Source organism: Podarcis melisellensis, assembly GCF_964234715.1.
Source record: "Podarcis melisellensis genome assembly, chromosome: 10".
Lineage (NCBI taxonomy): Eukaryota > Metazoa > Chordata > Lepidosauria > Squamata > Lacertidae > Podarcis > Podarcis melisellensis.
Genome location: NC_138542.1, coordinates 23,996,705 through 24,021,477, shown reverse-complemented (window position 1 = coordinate 24,021,477; position 24,773 = coordinate 23,996,705). Strand labels below are relative to the sequence as shown.

Here is a 24,773-nt window from a genome sequence, read left to right as displayed (position 1 = left end):
CTTGGTCACTGAGAAAGTCTGTTGTGGATCATGGTGCCTCCGTAGAACCCTGATCAAACCTTGTGTAACTCCACACGAGCCTCCGCAGAGACCCAGTAAAACTGCCCTTCCCCCCCCAAAAGATTAAAATTGATTATCTGTGTGTATTACAATAGGAAAGGAAACAGAATATCTCTGTCAAGGACAGCTTAATACAGCAGAAGGAAAATTTGGTTATGAATTTTGCAGCTCGCTATTGGTGAGTTTAAAATAAATGTGTGAGGAGACGTTTCATTTTGTTGACCTACTGTTTTCTAACATTTTGCATTATAGGCCAAATTTGTCTCTTGAATAAGCTCTATTTGGTTTATTTAATCTATTTTGGTATGATTTACAGCCGCATTCAGAACCCCACAGGTGGCCAGTAAAAGCTTTATATACATACACATATAGTACACTCTGAATAGTGAGACATGATTACATGACATACAGTCTCCCTTTGAGATCCTCACTTTGTTGGGTAGTCTTTTCATTTATGGGTTTTTTATGTCTGCGTTTTTTTACTCTTGTCACGATGGTCCTTTGGTACAAATAAAAACATTTTCAGACCTTTCCAATCTTGGTTAGTTCAAAAAGAAAAAATGATGAATAAAAATATAAGAGCTTAAAGTTATAAGCTGATATATATTGCAGACATCCCATGTCAAAGAAATTAAATGAGTAGCATAGGGATACCTGGGGTTATTTGATAGATATCTATTTTTAAAGTACATGACTTATCTTTGCTTTCTGCGATTTGCCTGCCATGTCTCTCTTTTTGTTCTTTGACCAAACTTCTAGTGAAATTGAAAGTGTTTCTATAAATATCAGAGGCAAAACTAAATGTGATTCAGATTCCAAAAGTCAATGCAGCTGTTGCAGCTGGAGGGATAAAAAGAGTTTTCTGCCCATCAGATGAGATTTCTCAATGGAATAGCACCAGACAGGAAAATTAGTCATAATCCCATGTAAGAGCAGAAAAGTGAGGTCTCAGTTTTCATACAAGTATATATTTCATGTCCAAATAAGCTTGCATGGTTCCACCTTAAAAGGAGGACAAATGGACACTCAGAAAAATAAAATCAGTTCAAAATTTGTCCTTAATGTAAGATGTTTTCACAAGCAATTAATTTGTTTTCTCCCAAACTATATATGGTTTGATTATCCGAGTTACTTGTACATATATAAGCTATCAAGCAAATAAGCTCATAGCACATTGAAGTTTTACAAATCAGCTTTCCATAAATTGCTCTGATAAACAATGAGCTTGTTCACGTTTCCTTAAATCATAGTTAAAATAAACTTTTAAAATGTAAATGAGCACTGTATTGTCGCACCCTGCTCAGAAATTCTTGAGTCAGTTCTCCCACATTCTTACCTATACTGTGTCAGGAAGGAAACAAACCAGAGGCTGGCTTTGTGTTGCAAACGAGTGCTCATGGTTTGTTTTACTCCTTCTAGCCATATCATTATATATATAATTTTATAGAAAAAATAACAAGTTGAAGCATAATAAACCATTTAATTTGACATGCAAACCAAGCCTGTAGCTATATTACCAAAGAAAAATACATGGCTTCATCTCAGAAAACTCTAGAAAGAAAACTATGAAAGTTTGCATCATTGTCATATTTTTGTCATATATATTTTTATAAGTAAACAATTTTCATTAACGTGGCTATTCAGAAAGCAGAATAGTAAGTGAAAGCTGCAGTTCTATGTAATAAATGTATCATTTATTCCTTTCCTTCCCATAAGGGCAACTAACAACGATCACAAAATAATAATACAAATAACATCAAGATACAGTGGTTATTCTTCTAACCATAAAGTGAACAAATAGGTATGTTTTAAGTTGATGCCTGAAAGTTAATAGAGTTGAGGTAGGAGGACAACTAGCTCTCCACCGAAAGGATGTTCCACTTCCTGGGCTCTGCTACTAAGTAGACTTTGCTTTGCATCATTACCATGCCAATGGGGGTGCCACAATGGGGAGTCTCCCCCATTGCTAACAGTGCCTGGACCTTGGCTACTGGAGAAGACGCTCTTTTAAATAATTGGGCCCTAAGCCATTCAGAGCTTTATACAATAGTACTGATGATCTGTGAAGTGTTTTAAGCCAGTATACTGAGGTCTAACCTCTGATGACCTTCTGGGAGTTCCCTCACTGCGAGGTTACAGAAAACCAGGCAGAGGGCCTTCTTGGTTAGTGGTGCCTATCTTGTTGAATGCTCTCCCATCAGACATCAAGGAGATAGGTAACTATACAACCTTTAGAAGATCCAAGACAGCTTTGTATTGGGAGGTTATTTATGTTTGATGTTTTATTATATTTCTATATATGCTGGAAGCTGCGCAGAGTGGCTGGGGTAACCCAGTCAGATGGGCGGAGTACTACTACCCCTATTACTACTGGTTATTATTTAAGGATGAATGACACTTAGCCCTGCCACACTGCCCCATATAATAACTAATCAGTAGCATTCTGTGGCTTCTGGACTGTCTTTGAGGTGAAGCTCCTTGTAGTCTGAATGAGAAGTTATCTCATAGCTAATCCATAGGGTAGTACTTCTCCCATCTGTCTGCTGATACTAAATTGCAGACTAAGGCTGTGCCAGTACCATACTCAGGCCTGAAATGAGACTAGATAATCTGCTTTATACAGGAATGTCTACAGCTGGCCAGCCACCAGCCTCTCATTCACCTGGTCCAAGGAAGGGATAGTTTTGACTGCACAGTAGTTGTCTAAAACTAGGGTCCAGGGAGGGCTTATTCAGGAATAGCTGCACCATTACGTCTTTCAGTATGGTGGGCATTTACCATTTACTAAGTTCATCCAGTCAGTCTTTCCTTGCTAGATATCACATGCTATGGTGGTCTAAGTTCAAGAGGGCAGGTGGTTAGCCTAAGTTCTGCAAGCATCTTGCCATCACCTTCAAGCAGCAAGGACTGAAACTGATCACCCAAACCTTGTTCAGACGATAGTTTGAACTCCCTCACAGGACTTGCCTCAGTTTTGGCCGTTAGTTTGCATACAGCTTTGCCCTCAAAGTGCATCACCAATCCATTACAGTAAACTTCTGACTGGTTAGCAGCTTCCACTATGGATTGGATTTAACTAGCCGCTTGAAAGAGTTCTTCTGGGCAGTTCACTGAGGACACAGTGGAGGCAGAAAAATAAGATTTCTTCATTGATACTTCTGCCACCTGATATGCATGAATATTGTTGCAAGTTTTGGGTACTGGAATCTGGGGGACAAAGTAGCCTGTAATTCCTGAAATTGGTGAAAGTTAGAATTGATAAAGATTTGACTAAAATTGTGCCAACCTCTGCTGCATTAAGTTTAGGATAACGTCATGCCAGCTTGATATAGCTAGTCAGGAATAAGCCATTAAGATACAGAGACTGAAATGACCAGTCATTGACCACTCAATGCAAGTCATTAACAAAACAGAAGGCACGGCAAGGACAGAGGGGGCGTTTGCCAGGGTTACAATGGGCGATGTTAATAGGGGAAGCAATATTTTGGCAATGGTTTTTTGGGAAGAGGAGGCAGGAAGTGGGCAGAATTCCATGCGGGCTGGGGAGGGAGGCTGTACGTACTCAGAGACCTTCTTCTGCTTCTGCTCTGAACCCAAGCTTGCTGAAGATAGGGGAGAAGCAACAGGAAACACTCTTGGGGTGTAATATTCTGCACATCCTCCATCAAGGATAAAGTGTGTATATGTGCAAAAAAACCCCATGTATCTTTAAGACACCATAGTTTCTGCTGTGCCTCATTTTCCCCAAAGGAAATACAAACCCTGGTTAAGGGCCAAGACCCCTGGAATCTCACACCACTCGGCAGAGATTACAGTGGCCTGTAACAATATGTGCTCTTACTTGTGTTCAGCTGCAGATTTCCAAGAAACACCTAGAATTCTAGAAAATGAAGAAGCTTTTTGGGTTCCTAATGACTGGGGAGGTTGCATGGGAGCCCTTGAGTTGATAGCCCTACCTACCTGGATTTTGGATCAACATTTTGTACAGCAATATATGCTACTTTGCTTCTCATTTATATAACTGTGTCTGTGCGTGACAGAGCTCACATCCATATCATGCCTGTTCAACATAAATTTAAAAGCCTTCCATATCAGTAAATTAAATAGACTTTCACCAGTTTTTAATTTACATGTAATTGATCCTTGTTTTCCCCCTTGCATCTCTCTCAGTGAGGAGTTCTTGGAATCAGCCTTTATCTAGGAATGTGCTGTTATAATAAATAATAAATATGCTTTACATAGCATGCTTTTAACCTACCGCGAGCCGAATTGTTGCAAGAAAGAAAACATTTATTTTTTTCCTGAAAATATTCCTTTTCTTCCTCTTTGTCAGTTCTGAAGTCTCATTCCACCATTCTGGTTTCCATTAATGCATGGTTGTTCACACTGAAAGGCAAAATGTACAGCTTCCCTACGAGGCCACTATTAATTCCACACTATCTCTCTCTGAGTAGTGCAGCTGGCACCCTACCCCCAGGAGAACAAGCTCATCGCTTCTCCCACATGCTTGTTCTCTACCAGCTCAGGCAGCAGGAGTCCTAAGTTAGCTCTCAAATATTGGTCTTGCTCATGGCAGCACAGAGTGTGCTACAATGCCTCTGGGCTATCTGAAAATTATATTTCTAGCACAGTAGGAGTGAAACTACAGAGCTGTGGTGGCATTCAAAGATAGGAAATTCATAAAGAAGGCCAGATTCCCTCTTCTGAGTAATAAGCAATGGACGTTCATTTACTTAATCTTTTAAAGTAAAATATAAATGTTCTTGAAGATGAAAAGCATAGAGAACAACATAACTGATTTATATGTTTGGCTTTCAGTGAAGCTGTATTGTTCGCATTTGGCAAATGAATACACAAATTAAATCTTATTTGACCAGTGTGAGCCTTATTTACATATAACTGTATGCTTTGATTGTTCGCTTTCAAGACAACTTAAATTTATTCATTGTGGTAACCGTGTAGTATATGTACCAATGTCAGGATAGGGATCCCCAAGCCAATCAAGTATCCCTTTTTGAAAGGCTGACAACTACCACCTGTTGAATTTTTACTGCACCAACAAAAACCCAAATTCACAGCCCTAACATCGCAGGATTCTTAGAGAATGAGATGTGGCTCAATACTTTCCTGCAACCCCCCGCTAAAAATAGGGAAGGGAAAACTTTATTCCATTAGCCCCATTGTCTAGCTTCCTAAGACACTGAATTTAGAATCTGAGGTGCCCTCCTGCTACCTCATTCCAATTGTTTATGTGCCACTCTTGAAGATACATACCAATATTTTTGTGTGTGTGTTCAAGTTTTAAAACACACTGCTCTGTTATATTATATGTTATATTTCTGCAAATAATATTTCTGCAAATAATAAGTCCAACATGCAAGACACCATACCATTGGGAATTCTGTCTTTTATTTTAATTTCCTTCATAACATTTTGTACATAATAAAACATTAAACATTAAAAAAAACCCTTCTGTATACAGGATTGCCTTCAGATGTCTTATAAAAGCTGTATAGTTACAGTGATACCTCTGGTTACAGACGCTTCAGGTTACAGACGCTTCAGGTTACAGACTCCGCTAACCCAGAAATAGTACCTTGGGTTAAGAATTTTGCTTCAGGATGAGAACAGAAATTGTGCTCTGGTGGCGCGGCGGCAGTGGGAGGCCCCATTAGCTAAAGTGGTACCTCAGGTTAAGAACAGTTTCAGGTTAAGAACGGACCTCCAGAACGAAATAAGTTCTTAACCCAAGGTACCACTGTACTTATTTCATTGGCTTGGGAAGTCACATAACTCCATCCAACATATCTCTGATCAAAAAAGGGATGTCCTAAGGAAAAGCGGGATATTCCACGATCAAATCAGAACCAGGATGGCTTCTGTAAATCTGGGACTGGAAAATAGGGACTTGGAGAGTCTCTCCATGATAGTGTTTCCTTATACCTTATTCTTAACTATATTGCTGTTTATGTGCAAGGCAAGCCTATGCACTCAGAAGTGAGCAGCACTATCTTCCAGTTGTATAGGAGTGAAGTATTTAACAATCCTAATTCGGAATTGACCAAATAGCAAATTCAGATTGGGAAAGGGGTGAAAGTCTATGATAGTTACAAATGCATTTTTTAAAAGTTCACTTAGGAACTTTAAAAACGGAGCAACCTTGAATAGAACTTCCTATTTCTGTAGCATTGACTTGCCAAGAGCTTGGAAGTATTGCAGTTCAGCTGAGCATTATCAGTAGGCTTCTTGTGTTTGCTCCTCATACAGAAAATAAAAAGGCCTTTTGACTTGAATCATGGACCCCCAAGCAGCATTCTGATTTGTCTCTCAAGAGTCCCCAATGTATGTATTTTTCGGAAGCTTTCTTCCTCTCTTCCTTTTTAAAAATAAACACTTATAAAATATATTGCTTGCAGTTATGTTCGAAATGACTGGCCTGTGAGAAGCTACCTGCCTTCACTGCCTCTGTTTGGTTTTGTGTACAGCCTTTATGATCAAAGTTGCACCATAGTCATGGGAAGAGGAAAAAAACTTGTTTCCTTTATTTTTGAGATGGTACATGCCTCTGCTTTATTTTCACTACATAGTATAGATTATAAAGTGCACATCCAAACCCCTCCCCGCCAACTTCCATCATTTTCAGTGCACATTCCAGGTGCATTGGCATAAAGTCAACCTGAAATTGTTTGACTTTCTATAGATTTTTTTCAGATCTAATTTTGTAGTGTGTGAAAATTTACCAAAAGCAGAATAATGGTAGAAATGTTGCTTGTCACTTGATTCTCTATAATGTGTTTCTTTTCAGCAGACAATTGGTTAGTTGGACTTTAATATTAGCACAAGAAATTTGTAGTTTTTCTTTTTCTTTTAACCTGGAAAATAATGGAAATACTTGTAAAAAATGAATTATATGTACTTTAAAATAAAGCATGGACTTTTTTTTACACTACTTTTTAAAAAGTGCATACCGTATTTTTCGCTCTATAAGACGCACCAGACCATAAGACGCATCTAGTTTTTGGAGGAGGAAAACAAAAAATAATATTCTGAATCTCAGAAGTCAGAACAGCAAGAGGGATCGCTACGCAGCGATCCCTCTTGCTGTTCTGGCTTCTGGGATAGATGCGCAGCCTGGTATTCGCTCCATAAGACGCACACACATTTCCCCTTACTTTTTGGGAGGGGAAAAGTAAGTCTTATAGAGCAAAAAATATGGTAATTTATTACTTAGCCAATGAAATTGTTCTCATTGGAATATTTATGAAATTTGCCAGTCAATCCTATGCATCTTTATCAAGAAGTAAGATCCCCTCTGTTTAGTGATTATCCTAGGTAAATGTGCACAATATGTCAGTATTTCAAGGGAGAGGTGAAAAGGTTGAAGGGCTAGGTCAGAAGGATAGCAGAGGCAGGATACTTGAGACTAGTATAGGTAAGGTCAGTAAGGCAGGATGTTGGCTGATAGCCTCTGATGCTCAAAAGGTTGCATGCTGTTTGCTGCTGATTGGTCTGGCAGTGCATATCCTGCCAGTGCTGCTGCACTCATGCTTCCTCCACCCTTCCACGGGCCCCCACAGCTCAAGCTTTCCCCTGTCTATGCAGAACAAGCCGTCACCTATTTCACACACTTGTTGCAAGGAATTGAGGAGATGGCAGTGTGACAGCAGCAACAGCATAACTGTTCAGTGCTGAGCAGACGTGGGAGTACGCTGCTCAGCAAACAAGGTGAAAGGGTGGTATGTGAAGGAGGCCAGTGGCTGAGTACCTACCACCCACCTGAACCTCAGTTCTGAAAGCAGCCAGGTTTGTGCTGCAGCATATGCACAGAGGTTGAGGCTGGGCGAGCTAAGTGCAATTGATGGCGTGCTCCCCACTGTGAGGGTAGCAGCAATATACCCAGCTGTGTTTGCTGCTGCACTCAGGCACTGGGGTGGCCACAGTCTTACCATCCATTCTGTGGATTCTCTGCTGCCTATGAATCTGCTACATGCACTTCTCCCAATACAAGTGAGAGGTAGGCAGCATCTGTACTGAGTGGCCTGTGCCCTTGTTAAGAAACCAGGAGCAGGGGGTGGCATCAACAGGAAAAAGCAATGGGAAACTTGATTTACATCCATTATTGAAATGGCCTTTTACCTTGCTGATTTTAAGTCATGATTTATATCAAGGTGATTTAAAATCAGTGATTTAAATCATGACAAAATCAACAAGATAAAATCATGACATAAAACCAGCAGTTCTCAGCTGCTAACAACTTATGGGGGTGGGGAACCTCTGTCACAGTGTTATACATTAAGTAATCAAATTGCAGCGTTCATGAGCTGACTGTCCTAAAGATATCTAGTAAGCTTCACCATCTGTTTTGTTTAGCTGAAATATGAATGTGCATCTGTTTCCCCTGCTGACGAAAAGGCAAAATAATAAATCTAAGTAAATCAACCAGTTAAATGTGAGATATTAGAGAGCATTAATTCTCCGTTCCTCGAAAACGTTACCTACTAAATCGAGCAATTTCCCTTGGAAAAATGGTGGAGGCTTTATGATTTATAAATAACCCATCAGATTCTGTGAAATGTAAGGAGGGAATATGATGGCAGTGGTCACTGTCATTCTAGTGCCATTTCAGTTTCTTCTTCTGGAGGATGTGAATATGAACTTTGATGGAATGACACCAACTACTTGTATGCCTGACCTTTTCCCTTCCTTGGCTTTATCCATTTCTTGGCTCCTAAGGGTGGAATGGGTAAGGGTGTGTGTGTGACAAACTTTTATTTAAGAGATGGCCACTGTTTTAGTGAGCCTAAAGGAGGCAATGGTAAGACCCTTTGTTAAAAAAGAAAAGAGAAGGAAGGATAGAAGGAAAGAAAGGCCACTACCAAACACTTCTTGGCCAGGTCTCAAATATCTTCCATATTTGAGTAAAGTGCTGGCCTGTGTTATAACTTTTCAGCGCCATGTCTGGTGTTGCCTCTACAAAGCCAAGCAATGTACAATTCAGATGAATGGGGGAAATACTATATTTTTAAAGTAGTAATAATTATTTGATCCTTTAAGATTAGCTTGTATTTGCTATGTTGTATGAGAGCAGATTGATACACCTTGTTTTTGTTATTGTTATTTCCAGTCTTATTTCTGAAATGCATAAACACATGTGCAGATATACAGGTGTGTTCATACAGGTTCACATGCATCTCTGAGTGAAAGCAAGGCTAAGTTTAGTTAGCAAATACATGCATCGCATGCATAATTTCACCTTGTTAGAAAAATATGTGTGTGGGCAAAATCTTCTAATTTTATATAGGAAAAATATGAGAATAACATAATACTTTAAAAATATTCTTACTTACCCAATTTTCTTTGTGTATTTTACAAATAGGATGTGATGTTTTGAATATGCTTCAGGGTTCAGTAGTTAGTATAATGTTCTATTTTCTGCAGCAAAAGCATGTCAAGGTGATCTCTGTGGGTGGTTAATATTTTTGGAGTTTTAGTTTTGAACCATGAAATTATGTAAAATTGGAGAGCTTGGTTCTGTGATGTCTTTAAAAGAGAAATTAATGGAGAAGGGAAGCACAACTGTAGTACTTTTCATTGAGGATTGTGAATGCTGTAGTTTTAGTTAGAGATACTATCTAATCACTTGTTTTTTTAGTCACGCCTAATATTGGAGAAAATGTTGATGTGTTAGGTTTGGTCCTGTTGAAATTGCATATTATATGAATCATGGGAAAGGGAAAGTAGAATTGCACATATCCATATCTGCTAGTTGGCCAGGGGGTACCCATCCTGTCTTAAGAACACAGTGGCTACATCAGTATTAATGTTCTTACCAGGGAGAATAAAACATGTTTTAAGTGTCAGTTATATTGAGTAGCAGTAATATTTCTTCCTCTAGAACCACCTAAGTATTGTTTTTTAATCAGTGTCTTATCAGTCTACTAATAGAGGATGTCTGTGTCGTCTGCCCAGGTAACTTCCTGGGGCAATTGTTTCTGGGGCATGTATACAGTGCGACTAGTAGAGATGCAACTGCTGGGATTTACCGGGACTTGGTGGCATTCATGTCTTCTTTGAGATGGGCCCCCCCACTTACGAAGGGGTTATGTTCTGGGCCCCTGTGCACATAACTGAAATTGCGTAAGTTGGAGAGCACCCCACGTGCATAGAGTGGAGAGAGAGACTGAGAAACTGACTCACATGTGCTGCTGGGGCTGCTGCCTGGAAGTCACTTGGGGCCACTGCACCAAGCCTTCCCTCCAATCCCTCCCATTGTAGTGGGCTAGTGGCCGAGAGCGACTTCCAGGCAGCAGCCCTGAGTGAGGGAAGGCCTGGGATACACTGAGCAGCACTTCCAAATATATGCGACACTTCTTACTTTTCCCTTAAGCAAAGAGTTTTCCAGAATAGAATCACATAATTTTTGGTAGGCTGAAAACACCTTTCCTTTATTCAAATTCATATCTAAATTAAAGGGAAAGGCCAACTTTTGAAATGGGGATCTTGGGAACATACAAAAAATTGTCTCTTTTTATAGGTACAGTTTTAAGTCACGATATTGCCAAATAGCTCTTATGCTTCATTACTTGATATTTAAAATATGCTTTCATGAATATACGGAACACACTGGCAAATTAATACTCTAGCAGCATAAGTAGTGATATAAAATAGCATGTAAAATTTGGCTAATGAGATCACAGTAAGTACTTGGACCTCTTCATGAGCTCATTTCACTTTCACATGATTATAAAACATAACTGTTAATTTATTTTTTGCATGTCCTTGTTAATTATAATGGTATCCAGTAGTGCTGCTGTAGTTAAGGGTCTCTCAATATTTCCTTACAGAAGGGTTACATAACTAAAGAGCCAGTGCTGGATTGTAGTGGGAAATTTTACACACAATTTCATTCTTAATTCACAATAGCTTGAATTAAAACTGTTAGAGTATAATTGTCCCCATTTTCTATTTTAGGAGACTTCTGGAGTTATGCTGTGTGTGGGTTAAAATGGATAACCATTTTTATTAGTTGTTAATAGTTTAACCATTTTTGTTTTAGTTTCCTGGGTAGTGGAATAAAGGGAGAGGTAAATCTTTTGATCCTACTTTGTACTGAGTGAGCTCCCCTAAGGTGAATTAGGAATTGGCTCAGCATATGCAGTCCTTCTTGAGAAGTTACAGGAAAAGTTTGTCTCTCCTGTAACTTTAGGGTTGAAATGTTGTATAAGTATACTCACAATGCCATGAGTGTATGTCATATCATATTGCTCCCTAGAACTGTACTTCTCAATGCCACTGATAGAAGACAGTTACTTGGATATTTGCCCTTTCCTACCACCAGAACAAACACTGCCATGAACACAAGAGGGATTTAGATGAGGATAGAGGACAGCGGTTGATATTGACCATACTTTGTTGGCATGCATCTTCCTTGAGAGACAACGGAGTGCACCTTTGGGGGTGAAGTCAAACGGCTGCATTTGCAGCACTGAAGTGACCTCCCTGGGTGCTAGCCTGGGCAGTGTGTGTCCCTCCCCCAAGTGGAGACTGTTTAATCAGGTGCTCTGGTTATGTAGTTTATATCAGTGAACAAGAGCTTAACAGAATATAAGGAACAAACATTAAATAACTTTTATGTATGCGCCCACAACGCAACAGACTCTTACATCTTTTGCATTCTGAGCAGGTAAAGAATTTTGGAGGATAAGTGATTCTTAAATTATAATACAGCTGAACATTACGAACTGGACATATTCATATTCCAAATGAGGTGATGGTGAATATTGTGACATTAGGAGCACTAATAGCGCTCCTCGGTGGCTTTCTGTAAAACAAACATATGAAAGGAATAGCAATAGTATGTGTTACAAATGCACCTGTAATTCTGTAGCTTAAGCTATTCAGCTGCACAATTAGTCCTCCTTTGGTTTTGTTTTTCCTTTAGACACCTTGTGGCAGGGTCCCTGTGGCCCTGGGTTGTTTGAGGGCATTGTGTAATTATGCCAATCAAATTCTCCTTTTAGCAAGTTTGACCTTTTGCAACCTTCTCATAAATATTGTGCCCTTAAGTTTCATTGCACATTGGACTCCTGCATGCAGAAGACCCCAGACCCAGTTAACAGCATATCAAGTCAAAATGGTTATCAAGCGGCTGGGCTAGCAAATGCCTCTGCCTAAGTCTTGGAGATTTACTCTCAATTGTAGTAGATAGATTTAGAGTCTGGGATCTTAGGGAGCAATCCATATCCCCGATCTACCACTCATCTACCATCATCACATGTTTAATGTCTTCATTGGGGAAAGGGTACTAAATGGAAAGGGTACTAAATGCTTTCCAAGCATTTGCTCCATAGTGAGTATTGGGAAGTTAGATTTCATTGCACAACACCCCTGTCTACTGGCAATGTGAAGATTCCAGGAGTTCCAGGTGCTTACCCAAAGTGTGTGTTTCCTTCAGAAGGAGGCACAGCAGAGACTGTGGTGCCTTTATGATGCATGGTATAGTTACACATATATCCAACCTGAGCCTACGATGGAGGCTTTCACAGCATTAATACCCCAAGAGGGCCTTCTTTCTTCCATAGCTGCAACTTTGGATTTAAACAGAAATAAAGCATCACTCTCCTGGTTCTTTGCTTTTAGCTCACATCACTCCAACTCTCTGCTCTCAACTCTAGCTTTGTTTTTCTAAGGAGGAGGCTCCACCGGTTTGCTGTCTTGCACAGAGCCCTTTCCTTTGTTCTGCTTAATGACACCTCACCTCACCATGAAGCTAGCTTGGCTATGAAGGGGGCCCAGGCATTCAGCCTAACCCTTCCCCCAACTCATAGCACTATGATGAATGACAGTTATTGTTCACAAGAAGGTTTGGTGGCGATGCCGGTAAATACGTCATAAAGTTAAATGGAAATATATATCACTAGTCAGGGTAAAACACAAGTTATAGCTGTCATATTTGGCTTTTATCAGGTGGTCTGCAATGCTGGAATTGATGTTCTGTACCACTCCAATTCAAGGCTGAATATTAGAAAGGCTTTTTGAAGTCTGCAAAAGGAAGGTAAGTACAGTTCATTACATTACTGTCAACTGCATTTCCCCCATCATAAAATTGTGCTTGTTTCTCTCTTCCCCCTAAACAAACAAACCCCAGTGTAGATCATGTGTTCTGTGGTGAACATTGCTTCTTATGTAAAGCTGGTTCTGGAGACCATAAGTAATCAGGTTTTGAGCCAGAGGGAAGACAACTCGTATTGTTCACATAACTTCTTTCTTTTCCTGCCCACAAACTTTCAAGATTATGCCAAGAGGGCTGGCCTAATCTTGCATGATGTGAAATTTCAGGCATAGACTCTGATACAGCTGCTGCTCTGTGTGAGCAATGAGCTTTGAATGGAAACCTTCTACTTGAAGTGTGTTATTTTTCCGGGTTTCCTTTTCAGAAGATTGGTGCCAGTTCTCAAACCTGATTTAAAAGTAAAAAGCAAATTGTAGCTTTGTGTGTAGTTATGTGTGTAGAGCTGCAGAGGAGAACTACGCACAAGATTCTATTGTGCACACAGAGGGTGCACTGTCCCATGTGACATATGTCAGAGAAGAGGCACCGGTCAAGACAAAACAAAAGCCAAATTGTGCCCCTTGCTTATCATAACCCCTTTTCAACACTTAGGGCTGTACCTCATATGGCTATTGTCTAGAGCCAGCAGGCGGGGGAAAAGATACATCCACCATAGTGGATTATGCAACCAAATATCCAGAAGCCATTCCGTTGCGAAACATTGAAACGGAAATGGTGGCAACTGCTTTAATTAACTATATGAGTAGATTGGGCTGTGCCAGTAAAATAGTCACTGACTTAGGTTCTTCTTTCACATCAAGACTAATGAAAAGACTATGGGAAGTGTGTGGTATTAAGCATTTAACATCAATACCTTACCACCCTGAAACTATTGGATTAGTTGAAAGATTTAATGGAACCCTAATGAGAATGATTAAAGCCTATACCGCGGAAAATCCCAATGATTGGGATGACAAGATACAACCAGTACTGTATGCATATAGGGATTTACCCCAAGAAAGTACCTGGTTTAGCCCATTTGAATTATTGCTGGGACGTAAAGTGAAAGGGCACCTGGACTTAGAATCATAGAGTTGGAAGAGACCACAAGGGCCATCGAGTCCAACCCCCTGCCAAGCAGGAAACACCATCAGAGCACTCCTGACATATGGTTGTCAAGCCTCTGCTTAAAGACCTCCAAAGAAGGAGACTCCACCACACTCACTTACTTCGCATGAATTGGGAAGAACAGCGAGATCAAGATCCAGAGTCCGTAGTGGAGTATTTGTTTAATTTGCAGAATACCTTAAAGAGATCCCTAGAGTTAGCGGGGAGGGGGGGGATTTAAAATTCCCAAACCAAGAAAAAACCTGGTATGACAAGAAGGCCAGGGTAAGGTCATTTGCACCCGAGAGTGAAGTATTGCTGCTGAGACCAATTAAAGGGAACAAACTACAATTAGCTTGGGAAGGACCATATAAAATAATAGCCAAAATGAATGAAGTAAATTATGTGATCCAACAAGAAGAGGAAGGGCAGAAAGTGGTGCATGTAAATATGATCAAACCTTATTTTAGAACAGAAAAGGGGGCACTGTATGCCCTACAAGAGGATCCAGGTGAACCAGACATACCATGTTGGGGGGACGAGAGAGAGTCCCAGGGTAGTTTAAAGGACACAAAATTTGATCCATCTTTAACCCTTAAACAGTAAGAGGAACAGATCTTGAAGGAATATGAATCTTTATTCAGTAATATTCCAGGAGTGGCCAAGGGTGTGGAACATTGGATAGACACAGGGGAAGCCAAACCCATTGCTGTGAACCCCTACCGGATACAGAATTGGGGCCATATTATGCCAGCCAGGACCAGAGGGAGACCTACATCCAATCACCTACATCAGCAAAAATTTACTGCCTAGAGAAAAGCACCTCTTGATGGTTGATAAAAAATGTTTGGCAATTGTGTGGGCCCTTCAAAGATTGAAGCCGTACATCTGGGGACAAGGCTTTGTGTTATGTACAGACCACTCACTGTTGATATGGCTGCAATCGATAAAGAGTAATAGTAAGTTGCTGCGGTGGGCCTTATTACTACAAGACTTCAATTTTACCATCAAAAGTGTGAAAGGATGCTTGAACATTGTGGCGGATGGCTTATCACGAAAACCAGAGAGTGAAGGATGAACAGAGACAATCAACAATTTACTTGTTTATGTATGTATATATATGGGGGGGGGACAAAACAAAACACAAAATTGTTTGATCAGGAGTGTAACTCTAAGAAGTTAACTCTCCTGAATCGAAACTTCTTAAGGGGGGAGGTATGTGACGTTAACATATGAGAGTGCTGGAGGTGAAATAGTTAAACAAGTTACCCAATCAGAACCCAGGGGGTGGAGTCAGAGGGACCATAAAATCAGCTCTGGGAGGGGCAAAGGGGGGAGTTCATTGGGAGTTGGGTGGTTGGTTGGAGTGGGAGTGAATTGGGATAGAGTCTGGGTAGGTTGAGTTAGTGTAGTGAAATAAGCTGAGTCAGGATCAGTTAGGAGCTAGGAAGACAAGTAAATATCTGAGAGGTGGTTTAATGAGTGAGAGCAGATAGCGAAAGTTATAGGTCTGGATAGGCACCCCATGATTGTGATTGACCGATACCGTTTATGAAACCACACACTTGTTAAACTGCAATAAATAAACAAAAGTTTATGTTCCAGTTTAACCCTGACTGGACTCAGTATTGTACCAGGTAGGGCCTGGGTGGTGGCAGCGAGAAATAAAGTGGTGGCATAGGTATCAATAGACGGTGAAACGTCCGGGGACCCTGTGTGATCGCCACAGTCCACTGTAATCAGCCTGCTGCCAAGGCATAGCATATTCCTTCCTTATGACATTGCAAAAATGCAGGTCTTCTCTCTGGCTCCTTAGCCAACAAACTGACATCCATGCCACCTCCCATTTTGAGTACTTGAGTCTTCTTGCTGGGAACTCACTGATCCCCACATCTATCCAGATTTCTCTTCCAGAATCAAGTCATATTTCTCATTGCTTTGATCATGTGACATTTCTCCTGAAATCCTAAATTTGGATACTGTTTCCTCCCAGATCCAGCACAATCTCCTTATACTGTACTTACAGAACATATTTGTAAATACGTCACTCTTACTTCTTTGAAGTCTAGTATATTTTCTTGTTTCCTCCCTGTATTGTTACTTAGTCTTTAACTAGGCCTATGCATGTACAACTAAAACAACAATATACTGCTTTAGCTGAGATTCCTGCATTGCAGAGGGTTGGACTAGATGACCCTTGGCGTCCCTTCCAACTCTAAGATTCTATGCTTCCCTCTTCCCTTTCCTCTGTTTTCCCTATGTGAAATCATAGAATCATAAGTTGGAAGAGACCACAAGGGCCATCGAGTCCAACCCCCTGCCAAATTTTAGACTATAGATTGCTTAAGGCAGAGACTTGTCCTTCTGTATCTGTGAATAATGTGCAGTGATGGAGATTAGATAGATAGATCTGTGTGTGTGTTTGTATCTGTGTGTATGTATGTATATGCACGTGTATGCGTAGGTTAATAATACATTTTGACTGTTGAAATGGTTGAAATTGAGCATTCATTGATATAGTGTCAGTGAATATTATGATCCTTTAGTAACGTGGTGTTGATGACCTGAGTGGCACAGTAATGAGCTAAATGCCCCCCAAACAATAAAAACCAAAGAAAATGGGTTGATCCTTGGAGGAATTTTTTTCCTTTGTGTATGGTTCTAGGGATTAGACTATTTCACAGGATATTGTTTCTGGGTTAGTAGCGCATGCAGTCCCAGGACTTCTCCTGCATCTTGTCTATGACTAGTACATGCGATCTTAGCTCAGACAGACCAAAACAGCTAGAGAATAGAAAGAATGACCTGACACTGCTATTTTTTAATGCAATTATATCAAAGTTAGACATAGGTTTGTACCTTACATACGAGGTAACAAAAAGATCAAAATAGCATTTTAAGTTTTCAACAGGTTTATGACTGAGCTCTAATAGATCCCTTTCTAAACTGTTAATAAGACCCAGAGAAACAGGATAATTGGGGGCTTTCATGCCATTTTTCAAAATTGGGTAACATTGCAGTGTAGAATTCAGAATTGTCTTACGTCTAAATTCTGCTTCTTAACCTTTTTCAAACTAAACTCATCATAAAGATGCTGTGATGATTACTGAAACATTGTGTACAAAGTGAGCAGCAGATAGATGGGCCAACCTTCAATTTTCTATCAGATTATTATGATTGGGTAGATTTTTCTCATTGTTACTTAGTGTTGAATGATTATTATAATTGATTTATGTAATTTTTGATAGTTTGGATGCCTCGAGCATGAAAGTAGAAAGACAAGATACAAATCTAATAAAGAAATGTCACTATGCACAGGTGATGTAGGCATCTTACATAGGTGTAAAACATATGTGCTAGGGAATAATTGTCTTATTGGAAATTAAGTGAGTTAGACGTGTGAAAAGTGTGTTCTGTTAGGCCTGCATGAGCTGTACTACCAAAGAATTAATGGAGTGGCATGAGCTGTATTCTAGAAGTTTTCACATTCCTGGCTAGAAAGTAAATGATATGATAGCAGTGAGTGGGAAAGGATGAATAATAAAAGAAATTATAATATATGTATATCAATACTTATTTATGTTGATATTTGTAAAAAAAATGTGTTCATTGTCAAGCTCTGTGGGGAACCAACCAATTTTATGACACATTTGAACCACTCTAACAAGATAATTGTAGCCTGTTAGAACTCTTAGACACGTTAGAACTTATAGAAACATATTAAATGGAATTTAGAAATGAACATAGTCCTTTCCCTTCTTTTGCAAAGTCAAATGTACTTTGCATTTGTAAAAATCAAATTTGTGGCCTGGAACTACTAGGTAGTAAATTTTCCTATGATTATACAAAGTAGCAAAATATGGATTTTAACAGGCCTCCTTTTCAATTGAAGTGAACATTAAGTACATTCTTAATGGTCTGATTTGCTGGGAAGAGCACTATTACAATAATCTTCTTCTTTTTTACAGCCCATATCAGAGATGAACTTGCATCACTTATTACAAAGTTTATGCTTTGGGAGACATTTTCACGGTATATCCAAGTGATGCCCGACATTTCTTGGAATTAATGATATCATCTTCCAAAAAGAGTTGTTTCTCAAACACATTTGATTGTTTTGCATGTAGTGGCTATTAACAGTAGCTATTTTTGAAATCTCCAACAGGTCTTTTTAAAGATACTAAAAACTGCTGCTGTTTCAGTTACTGTTTGAAAATTTTACAGAAGAGAAGGCATTATAGCCTAGCGTTGAGGCACAAGTAGTAGAGGTGAAAACTCCATAATCTTCAGTTGACTTGAATTTTAAATGAATTTTAAAACTTGAAAACACTGGTCTATCTCTGTACGTAGTTGTTACGTAGAGTATACTGCCCTAGTTTGGAATCGAAATCAGAGACCTTCCACACTTTAACCATAGTTCAGAGCTGATGGTCTACTTTAATTCTCTTTCTGCTGAACATGCCAGTCTCTCTAGATGCAGTAGTCTCTGAAACAGCAGCTGGCTGGTTTGTTAACTTAGATACCGCACCAGATTAGCACAAATCATGGTTTGCAAATTGCTTCAGAACACAGTTCTGATTCAGGCTTGCTCCCAATCGGAAACCATGGTTCTGACAATTTGGAGATTACATTAAACTGCAGTTAAATTTTCTTCACCATGGTTTGGGATGATGTCTGAATTGAACTGGAGCTTAGAGCACATTCCAAGCTGTCAACTTCATTAGGAAGATACTTTTGTGTTGAATTAGGCACCTGTGTTGTTTAAGCATATTGTAGTGTCAAGGGAGAATTTTCTTTTTCCCCTCCAATGCTACTTCACTCTGCCTTACTTGCTTATTCACTTCTGCCTTGTCTTACTCTAGTGTTCTCAGTGCAACTCACATCACAGTAGGTCTAATGTAGATTGACGCCTTTGCCAGAGGACTGATTGAAACTTGTGTCTCATAGTTGCTAATGTTCACTGAACCATTTTATTGAAGATAAAGTAAATAAAATAGATTGCCATATGAGAATTCTCTGAAATCAAATGGAATAATTTGACAGGTTTAAGCCCGTGAAAAAAGCAAAGCACTGAAGCAAACGGGAATACTTTCTATTCACAGCATATCAAGGAAAAAGTTGTTTTTATTGTGTGTGATCTTAAATGTACCTGTAAATATACCCCCAAATGGTAAAGTTGAAAATCTGTTAGCAAGATTTAAATATTATTATTAAAAAGTAAGTTTAAAAAGGCTTAATAACTTTATGAAAAAGAACGCCGCTTTGCCAACTGTTGTATGAGATTTCAGCACATAGATTGCTAACCATCTATTTATCAGCACATTCATAATACAGTTTATTGTGTGTTCTGTAGGTAGAGATGACAGGCATAGGAAACCTGTATGTTTAATTGCATTTCATTTGAATAAAATTGAATTGCTGTTTGAAAATCGTAATGTGCTGCATTTAAAGAGAAACAAGTAATCATTGCTGGCAAATAATTTTAACTATATGGTCTGAATGTTCTGTAGCATTACTGGTTTATGTAATAGATAGCAGCTTATCTGAACTGATAATTTTTTGCACCAATTCCAGCCAAATTCCCCCCTACCCTCCGTTTTCTTTTTAACCTCTTTCAGCCTGCACAACTTATGATCAGCCAAGCTGCCTTTACCCACCAGTAATGAATTCTGTTTGACAGCCCCCCCCCCCCCAGTTTTTACTGTCCTGGGCAGACAGCAAAAACAGGATGTTTAGTGGGACATATGTGAATTGTTGCCTGTATTTGGCTTCATGAGTCACAAGATGTGCAGCTCAGTATGAGTGATGCCTTTTCATGCTTTTCCATGGCATGTGCATTTCCACACACTTTGTCCTTTGCTCCCAAACTTGATTGGGGGGTAGGGTGTTACAGATTATATGTTCTCCTTATACCACAGGGCCCACCTGTGTTACATGTATAGGAAAATAATTGTTTTCTGGAGATGCGGCCATCTCCCCTCTTTCTTTTATTATTAGCCAGTTAACTGTCCATTTACGTGACTGGTTGTGAACTCTCTTCCACTTCCCTTATACTTGAAGCCTTGCAGCACTGTAATATTCTGCTACAAGTAATATGTTTTATTTGCACACAGCTACAGTTGGGATTCTGAACTGATGGAAAAGCTGTTATCCCTCTTCACACAAAGCCACACCCATAGAACACAAAGAGGGAAGGGATGCTGTTCTTCATCCTATGCCATTACAATATTCCCTTCCTGGTGCTGAGCCATGAAAAATGTTTGTTGGTCACTCTGAGAATTACAGGTCAACCTTTGTTTTTTCATCCAAGAAAAGCTTGGACATACTTGGCACCAACACATGGATTCAAGAAATTATAACTTTTGAGAAAACAAAAGTAGACGTAATGTTCAGCATATGTTTCATTATCAATATAGGGTGTGGGTGTGAGTGTGTGCAGACACGTGGCTCATTTTAAAAGTCATTATGACTATCTGCCAAAGTTTCTAATTTGGAAAGGCACATTTATGAATGTGTACAGTGCACCCTTTAGAAAATTGGCAGTTTTCTTCCCTTTTGAATACGATTTATTTTAGAATTCGCTGTCCCAAAGGCTAACCTATTATGATTTTGATAGATTAGAAACCCCAGTCCCTGCAGAAATAACTGTAGTGTGCTAAACTTTAGATATTGAGAAGACAAATATTGAAAGTGGGCTTCTGAAATACTAAATGCCCTATAATAATTCTCTTTAAAAGAGGCACATTCATGGCTCTGCCATGTAACTGTATTGCAACCTTAGAAATAGCTTGCTCATTGATACGGTTTACATTCATTGTGAGCTGCTCATTTCTCTTCATCTAAGGAGTGCGAGTTGCATGCCCTACATCTAGAAGCAGCTACTTCTCCAAAGGCGTAACAATTAATAGAGTAATAGCGATGAAAGAAAAGAAGCAGAGTTTGCATGTATTATACAATAGTTCTGGAGGAATGGAAAAAGGGATAAATGAGTATCTAAATATTTGCATCCAGATACATTTATATTATTGCTGTTCTAAAGGTGATTATTTTCTGTGGTTAATGTAAGACAAGATTTTTTTTTTAAAGCAGGCTTGACCTCATTTGACCTTTCTGACGTTCAGTCAGTTAAAAGGTTTGTAAGACGGTTAATTACCAAACGGTATGATCATTATTCATCTCATCATTTGATATATAACGTCAAGTGAATTGCCTCCCTGGAGTGCACTGTGTTTCACAGATCAATAGATTTAGTAAGAGCTTGAAGGAGAGCTTTAAACATTCAAAGAAGGGAAAGTGTATCCTGCTCACAAAATGCCTTATGTAGATATTTCGTGAGAGTTTGGAATTACTTTGTTTACTTCTAAGCAAGGCACATTGGTTTAAGTTTTTTATTACATTTTCTGATTTCACTGAAATTAAAATGTGGAAGTAGCTGCTGTTTTACACTGTGAAATGTATATGTATATATAGTCCTAATTTTAAACACTTATTCACTGCCAGCCATGTGTTAAGTCCTTTAAATATTTTTTTCTGCTGTTCTAAATTGAATTCCGCTATTCCACATTCTTGTGGTACATCTTATTCTTTGCCCCAACACAGAAAATGGCTGTCCTGCATATTAAATATATACCTGTGTGTAATATTTATGCAGTATTTTTCCACATTTCCATTAGTTTTAATTACTTCAGTTTGTAACTTACCCCACCCCACCCCACATCCCTCAGGTGATAAAGAATATGCTTTGACTAAATTTGGATTTCAATGCTAACATCTTAATTATACAATACTTCTCTGGTTAAACCAAAAATCCTGTACATGGCTTGCTAAGACTTAGCAGTTGTGTATTATAGAGGGGAGACACGGGTGGCGCTGTGAGTTAAACCACTGAGCCTAGGACTTGCCGATCAGAAGGTTGGCAGTTCGAATCCCCGCGACGGGGTGTGCTCCTGTTGCTCGATCCCTGCTCCTACCAACCTAGCAGTTTGAAAGCACGTCAAAGTGCAAGTAGATAAACAGGTACCGCTGCTGCGGGAAGGTAAGCAGCATTTCCATGCACTGCTCTGGTTTGCCAGAAGCGGCTTAGTCATGCTGGTCACATGACCCGGAAGCTGTACGCCGGCTCCCTTGGCCAATGAAGTGAGATGAGCGCCGCAACCCCAGAGTCGGCCACGACTGGACCTAATGGTCAGGGGTCCCTTTATCTTTATTATAGAGGGGTTGTTTCTTAAAATACCTAAGAAAAGGTCAGCTCACATAAGTGGCAGCATTGCTAAATTTCATTCATTTGATTATTCAGGGGTCTCCCCATTCATGCGTGGTTACATACACATGTGGTGCTGGGAAATAGTTAAATAATTCAATTCAAACCCAGAAGTGGTGGGAGACAACTGGAGAGTCCTCATGGCTTGTGAGGAGACCCTCCCTGGAGCCTGATAAGGACATAAATGAGGGCAGAAGAAGCCCTGAAGACACTGGAAGCCCAGTAGGGCTTTGATTATGCTGCTTAGCTTCCCCAACTAACAGCTGATGTGCAAGGGAAGGCAGCAGGAGCTGCTGCTTTTCCTGGCATCCTCCAGTCTTCCTTGCAGCAGTACATTGCGATGGAAATGTCCATCCTTCTTTAGCAGCAATGGTATTGGTACGGAGTAGGGTGAGCGTTCGTCAATATGTTGGCTCTTGTTTAAAGTAGCATTGAGTAACAGTCTAAATACTAGAAATCTCCTGTGAAGCCTGATATAAATGGATAAAGATACTTGATAATGAAAAACACACTTGTAAGCATTCTCCTTCAGTTACCAAGCAAATAACTAAAATGAAGGAAACTCAGGCAACCCAATCTATGCAAAGCAAATTAACTTGTATTAAACAATTAGCCACACATTTTTAAAATTACAGGCATGAACTAGAAGCACATCATTTGTACCTAGCTTAATTTCACTATCATAGACAAAAAGGTGCAACCAATTAGAAATGAAGGAGATAATGTGGCTGTGAAAAAGCAGTTTCCGCTCTTACTAGAATCACATTTAAATGGCAGAACCTGAAACCCAAGAGTGCAGTGTGAGTGGAAAAGATTTAAGGAAATTTGTACAAAGTCTATTCTGAAATGAACAAGGATGGGGGATAAATTAGCACTGGGGTCTGACTCAGTATAAAGATGCTTCACATGGTACCTTATCTTAAAATAGAGATAGGGAACCTTTAGGCCTCTAAAATGCCCACCATTCCTAACCATTGGGCATGTTGGCTAGAAATGATGAGAATTGTACTCCAACAAAAACTGGAGGAAAACAGGTCTCCCATCCTTGTTTTACTTTGACTATAAAACCAAGACTTTTGCTACTATGGATTATGTCCTGAATAGAACTCGCTCAATGAAATTACAGCCCAGTATTCATAGTGACCTGCTGTTTATTCTGTATATATTGCATTGCTAAAACAAGAGCATTAAAATGTCAATAATACTAATCTTTGCACGTATACTGCCGAGAACGTTTGTATTTTAATTAACTAAAGGTAAAGGTAAAGGTACCCCTGCCCGTACGGGCCAGTCTTGCCAGACTCTGGGGTTGTGCGCCCATCTCACTTAAGAGGCCAGGGGCCAGCGCTGTCCGGAGACACTTCCGGGTCACATGGCCAGCGTGACATCGCTGCTCTGGCGAGCCAGAGCTGCACACGGAAACGCCGTTTACCTTCCCGCTAGAAAGCGGTCCCTATTTATCTACTTGCACCCGGAGGTGCTTTCGAACTGCTAGGTTGGCAGGCGCTGGGACCGAGCAGCGGGAGCGCACCCCGCAGCAGGGATTCGAACCGCCGACCTTTCGATCGGCAAGTCCTAGGCGCTGAGGCTTTACCCCACAGCGCCACCTGTGTCCCAATTTTAATTAAGTACAGTATGTAAAAATATAGCAATATGTCTCATCTTTGCAAACATGACAATATAGCTAACCCTATTGCAACACTTAGTGTAAAACAAAAGGAATTAAGATATTCTGACCAAGAGTATCCTCCTTTGTGCTGCTGCAGAGAATCTAAGAGCAAAGGCACAATAGTGGGGTTTTTTAATATGATGTCTGAGAAAATTACTTGCTAAAAATGGTCTTTCTTCCCTTGAAGCATTAAAATATCCAACAAACATACTATTTCTATTCTTACGATTACAGTTTATTATTCATTCCTAATTCTTCCTTCTTATCTTTGATCTTTTCTAATAGTGCTTCAAGCAATTGATCTCCCTCCCCCTTCTGCAGCTACAAGCCCCTCTCACTTCATGTTCAACTGTTACTTCCCTTCCCTGGTGTTTCCCTTTCTGCCTCAGGACCAGACTGTTCAGTTACTTTGGTTTTTTATGTTTTCCACATTGGAATCAACGTTAGAGAGGCAAGGTCAACAGGAAGAGCAAATTAGAAGACTACGTGGGAAACATTTACACTCAGAACTGGGTGGCAAGATCCTTCTACAGGTAGTTGATTCCAAATTGCAATATACCTCTGTTATGTTAGCTAAGACAGGAGGCAAGAGACCTCCACTTGATATGCCAGGTGACTAACAGGTG

General features: G+C 39.8%; 1 protein-coding gene across 7 annotated transcripts in view; it reads left to right on the top strand.

Moving 5' to 3' along the window:
- Nucleotides 1-24,773, top strand: part of FOXP2 (forkhead box P2) — a 352,653-nt gene that overhangs the window by 71,171 nt on the left and 256,709 nt on the right. For all 7 annotated transcript variants that reach the window (XR_014172562.1, XM_081928970.1, XM_081928969.1 and 4 more), the window contains exon 3: nucleotides 13,027-13,114. The gene's annotated coding sequence lies outside the window, so the exon portion shown is untranslated. The remainder of the gene's footprint in view (nucleotides 1-13,026; nucleotides 13,115-24,773) is intronic.